The sequence below is a fragment of the Pelodiscus sinensis genome, unplaced genomic scaffold, assembly GCF_049634645.1.
Source record: "Pelodiscus sinensis isolate JC-2024 unplaced genomic scaffold, ASM4963464v1 ctg79, whole genome shotgun sequence".
In the NCBI taxonomy this organism is placed as follows: domain Eukaryota; kingdom Metazoa; phylum Chordata; order Testudines; family Trionychidae; genus Pelodiscus; species Pelodiscus sinensis.
The window spans coordinates 470,599-485,648 of record NW_027465938.1 but is presented as its reverse complement, the minus strand read 5'-3'; the positions used below and the strand labels follow the sequence as shown (position 1 = coordinate 485,648).

At 39.4% G+C, this 15,050-nt stretch overlaps 1 protein-coding gene across 1 annotated transcript in view; it reads left to right on the top strand.

Annotated features, from left to right (window-relative positions):
- Positions 1–15,050, top strand: part of CNTN5 (contactin 5) — a 119,989-nt gene that overhangs the window by 31,361 nt on the left and 73,578 nt on the right. The window lies entirely within an intron of this gene.

The following is a 15,050-nucleotide window of genomic DNA, read 5'->3' as shown; positions in this document are numbered from 1 at the left end:
ATTGAGGAGGCTTGTAATATGTCTAGGAAATTCACTACCATTATGCAGCTGTGTCAATGAAAGCCAAAACAGTGCTGCTCTTTACTTCCACGTATACATTCCAGATAGCATAACCTTTTAGGGATGGCTCTAGTAGTCTGTTGTTAAGATGTTATATTGTGAGGCATGCCTGACCTTTTTTGACATGTCATTGCTATTTTGGCTGTCAATATGTGAGATTGTCTTCATTTACTGCACCCTCCATCTCCTCAGTAGGACATTGCATGCATAGAGTAAGTTGAATCAAAATAACTTTTGATTCAACTTCACTGTCTTTTAGATATTTGTGGCTATAAGTGGTAGATTATTTGCAAGGGGACTAAATTACGCTACTACTAATCAGATGCATTGAGTGTAAGTTAAAAGAAATTTTTTTTACAAGACTAGAGAAACAAGTGTATATTACCCTGTCCTCATCAGTTGGAACACCACAAAATCCTTGAAAATCCCTTCATGTGTAAGTCTTCAGAGACAGTCACGTACCACCCCATTCTCAGGCACATGCAGTGTCTCAGAACATTTTATTGTCTTGAAAACATGCAGTTCTTTTATATGTTTTCTGTTGTCTATGAAATACAATGTGCCATCCTCTGGCTAGCATATTCATCAGAGCACAGAATAAGCAGCTAAGGCTTTCAGTATTTTTCATCATTTATGTAGTGCTGTTAGTACATACTGCATTGTAGAGGAAGTTTGCCAAAATAAATAATTGGTTAGACAACTAAGGGTAGTTCTCTTGTGCCTGCAGAATGAATACTGCAGTGTAAATCTAAATACTTTTGCCCGTAATTGCATAGTTTGCATCTAGAGTTAGGCAATTAAAGGTGCAAGTACTCAGATTTATGTGCATCTATTTGTCAGATGCAAATAAGGAAGCTCATCTTCTCAAAACTTCCCACAATGTGGAACAATTTTAACAGGTGTGGGCTTTTTTCAAATAAAGTATAATACTGTTTGGGTTGTTAACCAGATTTAATTTAGCATGAAATGCACTTTCAACAGGAACTCTTTTTTAATAACATATTTGTCAGTAACAAAAGTGTAAACTTCTCTCATATACTCTTAAAAATGTTAAAAGTTTTCCATCAAAATCTTGGCAATAAGCAAGAATCTATCACTCCACATAATTTCAACATTTGACATTCATTGCTGAAGACTTCGATGGGTCCTTTAGAAATCTGATTAAATTTCATGTGACCTTAGTAAGTAGTATTAAGGCAACTTGCTATTTAGGCTATAATCATCTCTCCTTCTTCCAAATAACTCTCTGTTCTGTCCCTTGGAATTTATTTTCCTTTCTGTTTTATTTTCTTAAATATGGCAAAGAATGGTGGTCATTATTCATGAACATTTTATTGGCAGCGGGAGTGTTTGTCCTGTGAATTAATTTAGAATTTCAGTTTAGAATTTAAAGCATTTAAATCCCACTGTGGATTGCAATGAAAAACAGCTTAGTTGTTTCATCCTAGTGAATATTTGTCAGCAGAAATCTCTTGCACTGTTTGACATAATTGGAATATCTGTGTGCAAATGAGGCTCAGACACTGTAACCGAAGAAGACAAAACAGGAGAACTACGTACATTTCCTGACCATTTGTGGTTCTAGGTAATGCTGCTACTCCTTAACTTGTGTTGGCATCAAATACCCTCTGCAAAATGTGACCTGCAGGCTTCTCTGCCCCTGTGCATCACAAAACAACTTCTTTGAACATCTGTGACAAAGATACAGGTTATACTTTTTTGCTTCCCACGTATACAATTCCTTTTTGCACCTAGATTTAATTCTTAAAGGTCTACAAAAGGAATGACTTGAGTTATTGATGACTAGTTCTAAATATTGGCAAAACTTGATTGTGAATTCTAATATACCTTTACGCCTCTGGTAAACTCATAGGGCCAAATTCTATACATATGCCTCTGACTTTCTTATTTCAAAGCTCCATGGGCTCCTTTGGGGACAAAATATTGACCACAGAGACCATTAGTGGGTTGGTACAGAAATCAGTCAGAGGAATTTCATATGTGAGATGAGTAATAAAAATACCTTCTACTCCTAGAGTTGTACGAATAGTGCAAAACAAGAATTAGAAATGGATACTCTGTTTTTGATTTTCAGCATTTTCTTACTTTCCTAAAAACAATTGTGCAAATAGGTGTTTCTCCCCAGCCGTTTTTTCAGAATAGTTGTTTGTCATGTAAACAAGGATACTGACAGAGGAAAATATGCTTGTTCCTGTTTGTCGAATTTCAATCATCTAATCAAGGAGCAGAAACTATTTTGGGTTTTTACCAATCAGTGAGTATCATACCTTATTCTTGGTAATGATCCAGGAACAGTTTTTCCTTGCCTAATGCCCTCTCTGTTACCAAGCTTTATTTTATTTTACACATCTTCAGCTTCCTGTGATTTTCAACCAGCAAAGGATTGAAAAAGAAGAAATCTTTTCCACTAGGCTGGTTTTCCAGCTATAATTGGCACCACTGACTGTATTCATGCTGTCTGTACTTATTTTCACAAAGAAGAGATTACAAAAACAGAAGGCTCTAATGCAAGATAAATATGCATGTCATGTTCTGACACTAATGATGTGATCACAAATGTGGTTACCATACACTACTCACATACCAACCAGGAGGTTTACATTCTGCAGATGTCTCTGTTGATGTCCTAGCCAACGATGTGTCAGGCTCCCTCAAGAAAATGCCTGTTTGGTAAGTTAATTTGTTTCCAAAGACTGTCTTCCAAAAGGTTTGTTGTTTTTTTATATTTCTATTATGTGAAAGAAATTCCAAAACAATCTTTATTCATTTCTTATTGCAGTGGACATCTCCATGATCAGCCATCAGTCTAACAAGCATTAAACTACCTCACAGTTCTACCATGAAAAGAACTGACTATGTAAAGAAAAGACTTTTATTGCCTTAATACTGCAGATCAGCATGGGTGCTACCAGCCACATCTGGCAAAGGTAAACAGCGTATTTTATGTTGAAGAAGCAGAAGTCTCAGGAACACTAGAAAAGTAGCAGTGCTAAACATTTTGACTAAAGAGTTCTACCAAAAAGACCAAAAAACCACAATCCAGTTCCTAATTAATTGAAGCTTGTCTTTTACTTTGATTGTATAAGGCCCAAATTGGGCCTCTGCTTCTCTACAAATAATAGTTATTGTATAGTCTTCTGATTCCTTTCAGAAGAGAAAACAGTGCAATTCCATGTAAGCAGCAGGGACAGAATTTACTGGGATGACACAAGAGTTGGATCCTGCATAGTATCCAACACATTTCTGGAAGGCCTCCATTTGCATCCCTGGGACCAGGGATTGCTCTGGTCTTGGCCCATTCTCTGGGCTCATTTGGAGTAGGGTTACAGTAGCAGTTTGAGGGCAATTCAGGGTATGTCTACTCTCACCCCCTAGATCAATTTAGGGAGGCTAATGAGGGCAACCGGAATTGTAATTCAAGCCCGGGATTTAAATATCCTGCGCTTGATTTACATGTTCCCGTCCGGTCGCCATTTTAGAAATTGACTAGCCCGAAGTAACTGCCCACGTCTACACATGGCAGTGAAACGGGATTCCGATTTAAAGCCCCTAATTCGAATTAGCTGGTAAACTTCATTGCAGGAGGAATACGAGCTAATTCGAGTTAGGGCTTTAAATCGGAATCCCATTTCACTGCCATGTGTAGACACGGGCAGTTACTTTGGGCTAGTCAATTTCTAAAATGGCAACTGGCTGGGAACATGCAAATCAAGCACGGGATATTTAAATCTTGGGCTTGATTTGCAATTCCGGTTGCCCTCATTAGCCTCTCTAGATCGATCTAGGGGGCTAGTATAGACGTACCCTCTGAGAGTTTTCCTGAATCGGTGTTTTAAAGCACACACAGGCATGTGGAGCATACTGTGATACAGTGTTGAAGGGACTGAGACTTCACTTTCAGCACTTAGTAATAAGTGAAAAGGGATTTTCCTATCAATATTTATACCCAATATATGGCAACATTGAAAGTAAAATAGAATTAAAGCCCCAAGAACAATTTTAGGTTAGTTTTAATAGTTATTTTGCAATTAAACAGTCTCAAGTTCACCAGAGGAAGTTTAGCAAAATAAGCCCACAAAACGTGTTTGTGTATGTATGTGTGTGTATGTGCACACTAGCAACTTCTACAGACCTGACTCATCACGATTAAATTATATCTATTTGAACATTGATTTCATTAATGAAAGCTTTTATTAATCACAGAGAAAATACAGCAAAGAACCAGTCTCTTTGAATTATTCATTTTCTTCTAGAGGTTGTTAGTTCAGGTCATGATTTCTTTGTCAACACAAGGAATCAAAGAATTATTAGCAAATTTCTCTTGAAACACATAACCCACATTCTGTCTCCTGAACCCTATCTGTAAATTGAAGTTCATATATTTGTCTTGCAAACTTGGATCATGCTACGTTAAACCCAAGATAATAAGTGGAATCAATCACACGCCACTGAATTATGTGCTGTAGCCTGTATTACAGACAACATCACAGCAATCCATCCATCACCTAACGCATTTGCTGCAAATGATCAAACATCCATTCAGATTTCTCTATTTAAATGCTCCAACTACAATTTAACCTGCTGTCTTTTTCTCCAAACATGTCAGGTGGCTTCTTCTATATTGTTCCAACAAATTTGTTGTCAAAGCATTACAGATATAATCTTTCAGTCTTTACAGGGCTTACATAGTACATTGGAAGCAATATTCTGTAGCATTATGATTTAGATTACAAATTGCAAAATGAAATAAAGTAAAAGACCACTAGTCATTTGTAAAGATACCAAAATGACATATCACTAAGACACCTCTGTCCATAGATAGCACTGTATAAAATACTAATTGTTAGTGTCCTTGAATTTACTTTGCTGATGTAAAAAATAAAAACAACCATTCTTACACATTGCTTCCTTTTTTATCAATTTTTGACACAAAAGGAGGGTTTCTCAAGCACTTCACAACTAGATTATGATTCAATAGTGATGTAGAACATCTGATTAGTGGGAAGAGATCACCCATGCCCTTGAGGACTCTTCATTGCAGGATGAGTGAATTTGGGAGTAGCCATCCCTGATATGATGAAAGGCAGTACCTTTGAGATAATCGTTTCTTTCTTTCTTTCTTTCTTTCTTTCTTTCTTTCTTTCTTTCTTTCTTTCTTTCTTTCTTTCTTTCTTTCTTTCTTTCTTTCTTTCTTTCTTTCTTTCTTTCGATCTTAGGGTACGTCTAGACTACAGGCTTTTGTCGACAGAAGTTTTGTCGACAGATACTGTCGACAAAGCTTCTATCAACAAAGAGCGTCTAGACTACATTCAGTTCTGTCGACAAAGCAAGCTGCTTTGTCGACAAAACCCTGTAGTCTAGACACAACCCTAGATGCAATAACACCTTCTGTCGACAGAACTCTGTCGACAAAAGGTGTTATGCCTCGTAAAATGAGGTTTACCAGCGTCGACAAAACTGCTGAGTTCTGTCGACGTTATGTCGACAGAACTCAGCTGTAGTGTAGATGCAGATATAGTTTTGTCGACAAAAGTCCACTTTTGTCGACAAAACTCTGTAGTCTAGACACACCCTTATGAGGATGTTGTCAAAATGTATACTCTCAGCAGGACATTCTCACAAGAACACAAATGAGTACTGAACTCTATTGTACTCCAAATGCATTTCAGCATGGGGGGGAGGGTCCCAAAAATAGACCTATTTGCCACAATCAAAACCAAAAAATGTTCACAGTCTGTCTCCAAATCATCTGTTAGGAGATCATTTCCTATTTCAAAGGAACATGAGTCTCTTTGGGGCCTTTCCTACAATTTCTCTTACATATAAAGTCCTGCTCAAAGAAGAGCAGAAAAGGAGATAAGAAAAGAAAGAGCATACATGGAAAAGTTTTCCATTAAAAGCATTTTCAGATCAGAGCATCTAGATTGGCATGGACGCTTTTCCGCAAAAGCACTTTTTGCGGAAAACCGTCTATGGCCAATCTAGACGCGTTTTCTGCAAAAAAGCCCCGATCGCCATTTTCGCAATTGGGGCTTTTTTGCGGAAAACAAATCTCAGCTGTCTACACTGGCCCTTTTGCACAAAAGTTTTGTGCAAAAGGGACTTTTGCCCGAACGGGAGCAGCATACTATTTCCGCAAAAAGCACTGATTTCTTACAGTAGGAAGTCAGTGCTTTTGTGGAAATTCAGGCAGCCAGTGTAGACAGCTGGCAAGTTTTTCCAGAAAAGCGCTGATTTTCCAGAAAAACTGGCTAGTCGAGACACAGCCCACATGTATATGTAGAAATGAAAAAGATTCAAAATATGGTATGACATAACCATAACTCAAAACACATTGCTTCCACATCCCACTAGCACTAAACAAAAGTGCTAGATCTAAAATATCAGGATTATCTATACATTATTCCACAATGAAAACATTCTTCATCCTATAATAAAAAGATTCCTCAAGGGTATGGGTAACCTTTTTCCACAAGTCAGTCATCCAATATCAACATGGACCTTAACCTTGTCCTCAAGTACCTTAAAAAGCCTCCTTTTGAACTCACAGCCGCATAGTCACTTATGTATCTTCATATGAATAGACATCATATGCATCATCATGGTTCAGTGCATTGGAGAAATAGGGGCTCTAATGGCACACCCACCCTTCACAATGTTTTTTTAGGAGTAAGGTCACACTGAGACCATACCCAAAGTTCCTCCCAGAAGTGTCTTCTGTCTTCTGCATAAATCAACTTATACATTTCCCAATATGCTTCCAAAAGCCACACCATGAGAGACAATATTACATACGCTCATTGTCAGGAGAGCTTTGGCATTCTTTCTGAATAGAACAAACATTTTCAGAAAATCTCCTAAACTGGTACTTTCAATTTCAGGGAGGTCTAATGGATCCTCAGTCTCAAAAGAAAGACTTTCTAGGTGGCTATTGAATTCCATTACCTATCGCTATTTGTACCCTCAGTCTTCAACCTCCATCTGGGGTTCAACTTTATTCCATGAGGTCTGTTTCCACTTCTGTAGCTTTCATAAAAAAACACCCCCATCACAGAAATATGCAGAACAGTAACTTGGGCATCTGCTCATTCTTTTGCAGAGCATTATGTTATCAGTTATGACTCAGCATCAGATGTTATGTTTGGATCCACGGTATTTCAATAAGTAATAGTCTTGACTCCAAAGCTGCACCCTCTGAGGGATACTGCTGTAGAGTTGTCTAAAATAGAGCACCCATAGGAACAATATTTGAAGAAGAAAGGGTTATTTTCCTTTGTGCAGTAACTGGTTCTTTGAGATATTTCCTTATGGGTGCTCCATGACCATCCCTTCTCACCTGTGCTTTGTAGGGTCTGTGGTAGAGAAGGAACTGAGGTCAGCTTACCTTTGCAGTGCTTGATAGCCTCAAGGCAAGCTCAAGGATGTGGATACAGTGGAGCTCACATAGAAATACACATCTTGAAGAACCATAGTTACTGTAGAACGTGAGTAACATCTTCAATTCTTACGGATTTTTTTTTAATTGAGGAGCAACTTCAAAGAAAAGCGTCATGTTCATGAATGGGTTACTAACACTCTAAGGTGTTGTGAACAGCCCTATGGTTTCTGAGAGTTTAAAGCATTAATTTGGTCTTGTTATCTCTAGTGGTATATTGATGCTTTCAACTCAAGGCAGCTTCTGATAGTAAGAGTTTTTGTGGACTATTTCTTGATCAGCTGCTGAATTTTTGTTATCTCTTTGAATAATACAGAGTGTTCATAATTTTTGTTGTTCTTGTTACAGAGGTGAACGGACCACATGACTTTCCCAGAAAAGAAAAATCTGTGACCAGAGTCTCCTTGAATTACTTGAATGGAAAACTTACTAGCATATATGTATCCATTAAAAATACTTTTAACCAAACACTTATTAGTAATATAGTCATGACAGGAACCATAGTTTGTAAGAAGAAAAATGTTTGTATCTACTCAAATAAAAAGTCAGCTTTCAGCACAATGAATAATGTGTTCTGTATGGTCATAAACAGAAAGCTGGTCAATGCAGCTTGTATGTCTACACTAAATAAAATGATAAAAGGCTACATGGAAGCTAAAAGAGCTTTAAAATGAGTATATAGAAGTCCTGTAGAATAAAAGGATGAAAATCTGTGTGACTACAAAAAGTGGTTGTAGACATACATATTTGTGGTCTAAAAATAAAATGAGGCTAAAGCAATTCATCTTACAAATTGATGAAAGTACCAATCTAAGCAAGAAATCCACATTCATCATGGAGAAATAATGTTGTATGTGTTTTTTCTGAACCTGGCTGACCTGGAGAGTACATCATGTAAGAGCTGTTAATTAACTTGATTAGATTGCAGCTCTGACTTGTAATGATGCCAATAAAGCTTATAGACAAGTGTTTGGGTTTAAGACCATTAGCCACAGCCACAGCTAGTGAATGTAACAGAAATTTGAGTTTAGCAAGTTCACATTCAAACTATTGTAAGGGCCATCAAGAAACCTGTAAACCCAAACCAGAGGCACTTGATCTTGCCGGGTAAGAGCATACCATGCATCTCTGGCTGTGTTTAAACTACATGGCTCCATCGATGGAGCCATGTAGATTAGGCTGATCGGCAAAGGGAAATGAAGCCATGATTTAAATAATCGCGGCTTCATTTAAATTTAAATGGCTGCCGTGCTGAGCCGACAAACAGTTGATTAGCTATTTGTTGGCTCAGTGCGCTAGTCTGGATGCCGACCTGAAAGCCCTTTATCGACCTCCCCGTTATGCCTTGTAGGATGAGGTTTACCGGGGAGGTCTATAAAGGGCTTTCATGTCGACAGGGGAGCGTCCAGACTAGTGCGCTGAGCTGACAAACAGCTGACCAGCTGAACAGCTGATCAGCTGTTTGTCGGCTCAGCGCAGCAGCCATGTAAATTTAAATGAAGCCGCGATTATTTAAATCACGGCTTCATTTCCCTTTGCCAAACAAACAAATCTACATGGCTCCGTCAACGGAACCATGTAGTTTAGACGTACCCTATGAGACCACAAAGCTTGTCCACCTGTCTTTGCAACTCTCTTGGATTCATCTGACTCCAATTTGTATTCCAGAAAAAGTGGGCCAAGACAACCCAACATCTAGCACAAAGGATTTCTTCCCCAGAAGTTATGGAAAATCTAGAAACAGTTATTTTATTTTAAAAAATGTTGCCCATTGGCCATGCCCCCAGCAGAATGTTTCAGAAGACTAGAGCATTCTGTAGACACATTAAAATTTATTATGTCCTTAATCATTTGTTCCTTGATTTTAGAGGGTTTGACTCTTTCAAATGACATGGTAATTACAAGATGAGTTAAAATGTGCTTTATAAGGAGTCTCTGATTTAAACACAGAGCGACTAGTGTGTGTCTTCAGTAAATGGCACACACTTGTAGAATCAGGACAAAAAATTGGGATATTTAGCTCTAAAAATACAAGCCTCTCGCATATGCAGTAAAGGAGGGAAGGTCGGTGTCGGTTATCAGCTAAACAAACATCTTTATAATCTGTCTAAGGTGCCACTTTACAGTAGAGGCAAAAAATGTACAGTAGTAAAAAATACATGGTGAAGTTCACCTTTGCAAAAGGATCAGAGCAAGCCATATGCACTGATTAATGCCTGCTCTAAAGATTTAATCTAAAAGTTATTTTTTTTTCTGATCCTCAGCAGTCAAGTGAATTGCATCAGTAGTAACCCAATCCAACACCCACAGAACTCAGTAGCACAAAAAGTCTCCCTTTGACTAAAACAGGAAAAATATCCAAAAGATTGCTTTATTACAATGGGTTTGTTTTAAATATAGATGGAGCTTTTGTTTTAGGGAAGGTCTGAAAGAGTAGTGGCAAGCCTTTTGTGTGTTAAAGAGAGCTAGAGCTCTTATACATCTTAGAAATGTCCATAGTAGTTCAACATCTCTGGATCTTGAAATAGTACTGTGTGGGAAGAGAAATTTGGGAAGATTTGCTGCTGATGAGACAGAAGCAAATGTAAAATTACTAGCAACTCTTTTTACCTCCCAGGCTTCAACTGCAGGCCCATCAGGGGGATTGGAAGGTTTGAAAGTACCCAAATCCCAAGTTCCCCACTGTGCAACAAGATTTGATCATTGTACAGACGGATTTACTATAATCTTTGCTTCACCTCATTTTGCTTCTCCCCTTAGTCTAAACAAAATATAACAGCTACACTCCTCTTTCTGCCAGGATTCTTTGAAGAATATCACCATTCTTTTGGAATCCCATAATTAACTACCTGTCTCCTGTCAAGCTCCTTATCCTCACTTTCAAAACTCTATGGCAGGGGTGGGTAACCAAGGCCCAGGATGTGGCCCCTGGGTTGCCTGAATCTGGCCCCCAAGGCTTAGGGCCTCCCCCAGAATTGAAGAGCCCATGCTGGCACTCTAGAACCTTCCTCCCCACTTCCTCCAGGTCTCCCCCAGCCTTCCCACAGCCCCCAGTCTCCTGACTGATTTTTCTGTGGGTCAGTAGCACTTGACCCAGAAAAAGATTCCCCACCCTTGCTCTATGGAATCTGACCTCACCTACATCTCTATTCTCATTATCCTCCATCTTCTTCTTGGTCCTGTTGGTGCTCCCATTGTACTTTACCTATTGTTACCTTCATCTCTCCCACTCCTTCTTTTGACTTTACCTTCTTTCATACTGCCACCTCTTACTCTTCTTAGTTTATTGTCCTTCCTTTTTACTGACTAAAGATCTGTTCCTTTGAAACCCTTCTGAAAGCCTGCTTCTTCCTAGGAATATAGCCAACTGTTTTTAACCTGCTTTTCCTTTACTGAGCCATTGCCCTGTGTCTTGTTTCTCTTTGTTTTGTCCAGCATAGGCTGTAAGGTCTTAATGACAATGACATAGTAAATGTAGAGTTCTATTTTAGTGCTTTTTTTTTAAACAATAAGAACAATATAATTAAATGGCGGTGCAAGTCATGAGTAGCCTTGATAAGGAGATAAGAATGATGCAAATCAGCCTTCTGTAAAATACACACTATGAGAAGTTAATTTGTTGGTTCCTTTCACCACAGCAGAAAAGCAGGTTTTGCTTAGAGAGTTGATGAGAAGGGCAATGCTTCTCAGAATTATCAATACACTGTAATTGGTAATGGCACATCAAGAAATCCCATGTTAACATCAGACAGCAGTAGGAATTATTTAGAGTTCCTCACTAGGGTGCATCTATACAGCAGCGTTATTTTGGAATGATGGACATTATTCCGAAATAACAATGCAAGGCTGTGTCTATATTGGCACCCTTTTCTGGAAAAGGGATGCTAATGAGACACTTCGGAATTGCAAATTCCGCGGGGGATTTAAATATCCCCTGAGGTATTTGCATGAACATGGCTGCCACTTTTTTCTGGCTCGGGGTTTTGCCGGAGAAAAGCACCAGTCTAGACGGGACCTTGCGGAAAATAAGCCCTTTTCCGGAAGATCCCTTATTCCTACTTTCAATCTATCCCTATTCTAGTAGGAATAAGGGATCTTCCGGAAAAGGGCTTATTTTCTGCAAGATCCTGTCTAGACTGGCGCTTTTCTCCGGCAAAACCCCGAGCCGGAAAAAAGCGGCAACCATGTTCATGCAAATACCTCAGGGGATATTTAAATCCGCCGCGGAATTTGCAATTTCGAAGTGTCTCATTAGCATCCCTTTTCCGGAAAAGGGTGCCAATGTAGACACAGCCCAAGTGTTTACACAGCAATTCTGTTATTTTGAAACAAATTCAAAATAACGGACAGCTTATTCTGATTTTTGTAAACCTCATTACATGAGGAATGATGTCTATTCCAAAATAGTTATTTCAAAATAGCTCTAATGTGGACACTCCACTATTGCTATTTTGAAATAGCTCCTCTACAGGGCCTTTCACAATAATTACTCCCTAGGGCTTTCTGGGGCTCTACAATGAGGTAGCACATCCTCATTAGGAGAGCCTGCCTTTGACTAATTTCAAGGTTTCCCTGTGGTGTAGATGCGCTATTTTGAAATAAACTATTTTGGATTATTTCTTCCAGAATAGCTTATTCTGAAATAAGTATGCAGTGTAGACATAGATGATGAACAGATAATTCCTAGAGTTAACAACAAAACAAAATATATAACAACTTTTCCAAAATTCAATCTCTTTTGCCCTAACATAAAAGGATTTTCCTTAATTAAACTGAAGAGTTGCTTTCCCACAAGATAACTACCAATGTGCTTTATGTTGACTTTCTATCAAATCCGTAACTGCATAAATAGAAAGTTCCACATCAAACAGGCTTCCCTAAAATGATGGAACCATATTGCATTTATTTCCAGTCACTTTTTGAGCAGAGTTTAGAGAGGAACACAGGAACAGATGCTCTTTTTCCCCTTCATTGACTAGTTTTATATAAAAAAAAACAGTTTTTGAAATCATGACTAATAATAGAACCGTTGTGTAAAAACCATCCTTAGCTTAAACATCTGTCTGACACTAAGCATAAAATTGAATGCATTTCCACAAAATGAGTAACATCTGCATAGCACTCAGGTCTTGGCTAGCTGTCATTCACTTGTCATCACTAAGGCTTTTGTCCCTTATTAATCTCCTTTCATAATGGTAATGCTTTTAGCCGCCCTTCTACAGACAGTATTGAGAATTTAACATGTGACATCTATTCTAGCTCTGCATGACGCCCAAAAGCAACTGGACTGTCTAGTTCCTGAGGTGTCAAGGGGCTTTGCACACTGCCTGTGCCCACAGGCACCACTTCCACAGCTCCCATTGGCTGTGGCTCTCAGTCAATGGGGGCTGTGATGCCAGTGCTGGGAGTAGAGCAGCATGTAGTGCTTCCCTGATTCTTTGTCTGCTTAGGGGATACAGGGACATGCACAGATCCATGGTAGTCAGGAGCCTGCCTTAGTCCTGTTGCACTGCAGACGAGACTTTTAATTACCCAATGAGCCATATTGACCAGAGCCACCACAATCCCTTTTCAACCAAGTGTTCCAGTTTAAAACCAAATACCTGGTAACCTCATGACTCACCCCATTCATCTCAATGGATGTTAAATCCAAGATCTACAGCAACTCAGCAGGGGGCTACATGTGTGGTGGAAAAAGTGTGCAATGGGGCAATGGGTCTTGTTCACTTAGGGTATTTCTAGACTACGTGGCTCGATCGACGGAGCCATGTAGATGAGGTTTCTAGACATAGGGAAATGAAGCGATGATTTAAATAATCGCCGCTTCATTTACATCAAAATGGCTGCCTCGCTGTGCGGCTCAGCTGTTTGACGGCACAGCGCAGTAGTCTAGATGCTCCACGGTTGACAAAGGAAGCCCTTGTCGACCGCCCCAGTAAACCTCATTCCATGAGGCATAATGGTGCGGTCGACAAGGGCTTCCCTTGTTGACCATGGAGCATCCAGACTACCATGCTGTGCCACCAAACAGCTGATCGGCACAGCGCGGCAGCCATTATGAAGTAAATGAAGCAGCGATTATTTAAATCACCGCTTCATTTCCCTATGTCTAGCAACCTCATCTATATGGCTCCATTGATGGAGCCATGTAGTCTAGACATACCCTTATGCAATTGCTGGAGATGGTCTTGTTGCTACTTTGTTTCCCTAAGAAGGAAAAAGGAGAGCCCTCCTCTCCCTCCCTCCTCTCACCACTACCCACATGACTGCCATTCGAAATAAGGATGGAACACATGAGTCTTTGTCTTATGATGTGCCCATGACCCCACGATTGACTTAGTCTGGCTCTATTTATGGTTAGAGAGAGAGTGATTTTTTGAGCTGCAAAATGTTCAAAGGGAGAATGCTCTGTGAAGCACTGAGTCCAAAAGTTGGGCTTGACACCAAGTATATGGGCAGGGAGAGAATCTGAAATGTGGAGTTACTGGTCTATGCCTTAGTCTATCCATATGTTTAATTGATATAATTACAGTTTCATAGTGTAGTGGTGGGACTGAGCTATGGAAAAATCTTGACTGTAAATATTTTGTATTTCATACAAATATAATTTTGCTGAAGGGAATATTAGAGGGACTGTACTGTCAAGTGATATTACACGCGGCATGAACTAGGTAGTTCGGACTAGGCTTCCTAGTCCGAACTACCATTACTCCTCATGGAGTTCGGACTAGGAAGTCTAGTCTGAACTACCTAGTTCATGCCGCGTGTAGCCGCGCGGCACGGGGTTCGAACGAGCAGGGATTTTAAAATGGCGGCGCCCAGTTAATGCAAATGAAGCCCGGGAAATTCAAATCCCGGGCTTCATTTGCAAGTGCGGTATGCCTACATTACCCCGCTAGTTTGAACTAGCGGGGTAGTGTAGACATACCCTAACTCTGAAGAACCTGGATAAAATAATGCTGGGTTCAGATTATTCCAAATTTGCCTACTCATGAGGTCATAGAGCAGAGTCATAGAGCCAAAAGGAACAACCAGCTCATCTAGACTGATCTGTGTGTCGCAGACTACCAGCACCACCCAGACCCTGCACACTAAACCCAACCTTACTGTGCGGTTCATAACCCTTACTTTGAGGGATCTGCTTTTCACCACTGCTGGAGAAAGGATACTGACTCAGTATGGTAGTTACAATGTTCAGAGTCCAATAACACTGAGTTCTGTAGCAAGATGTGGTCTTCATAGCTATGTTTTTGGTTCTGACTCATCCCTGTTAGCAGTCTTAATTAAGCAAATGAAATATGAAAATAAAAATAATTCATTCTGATTGTCTGCAGCTGAATAGAGACTTCACAGGAGATGAAAAGCAATGTTGTTGTTTTGGATTTTATTTCCTGGTTTGGTAACAAACAATACCCTTTGGAATATTAGCTTAAATGAAAAATAAATAATATTCAAACAAGCTGTTAGAAGGTGAAGGAAGTGCATTTAGCTGGTGTTCAAACCTTATTTCGTGAATGACTGAATGTGTGAGACA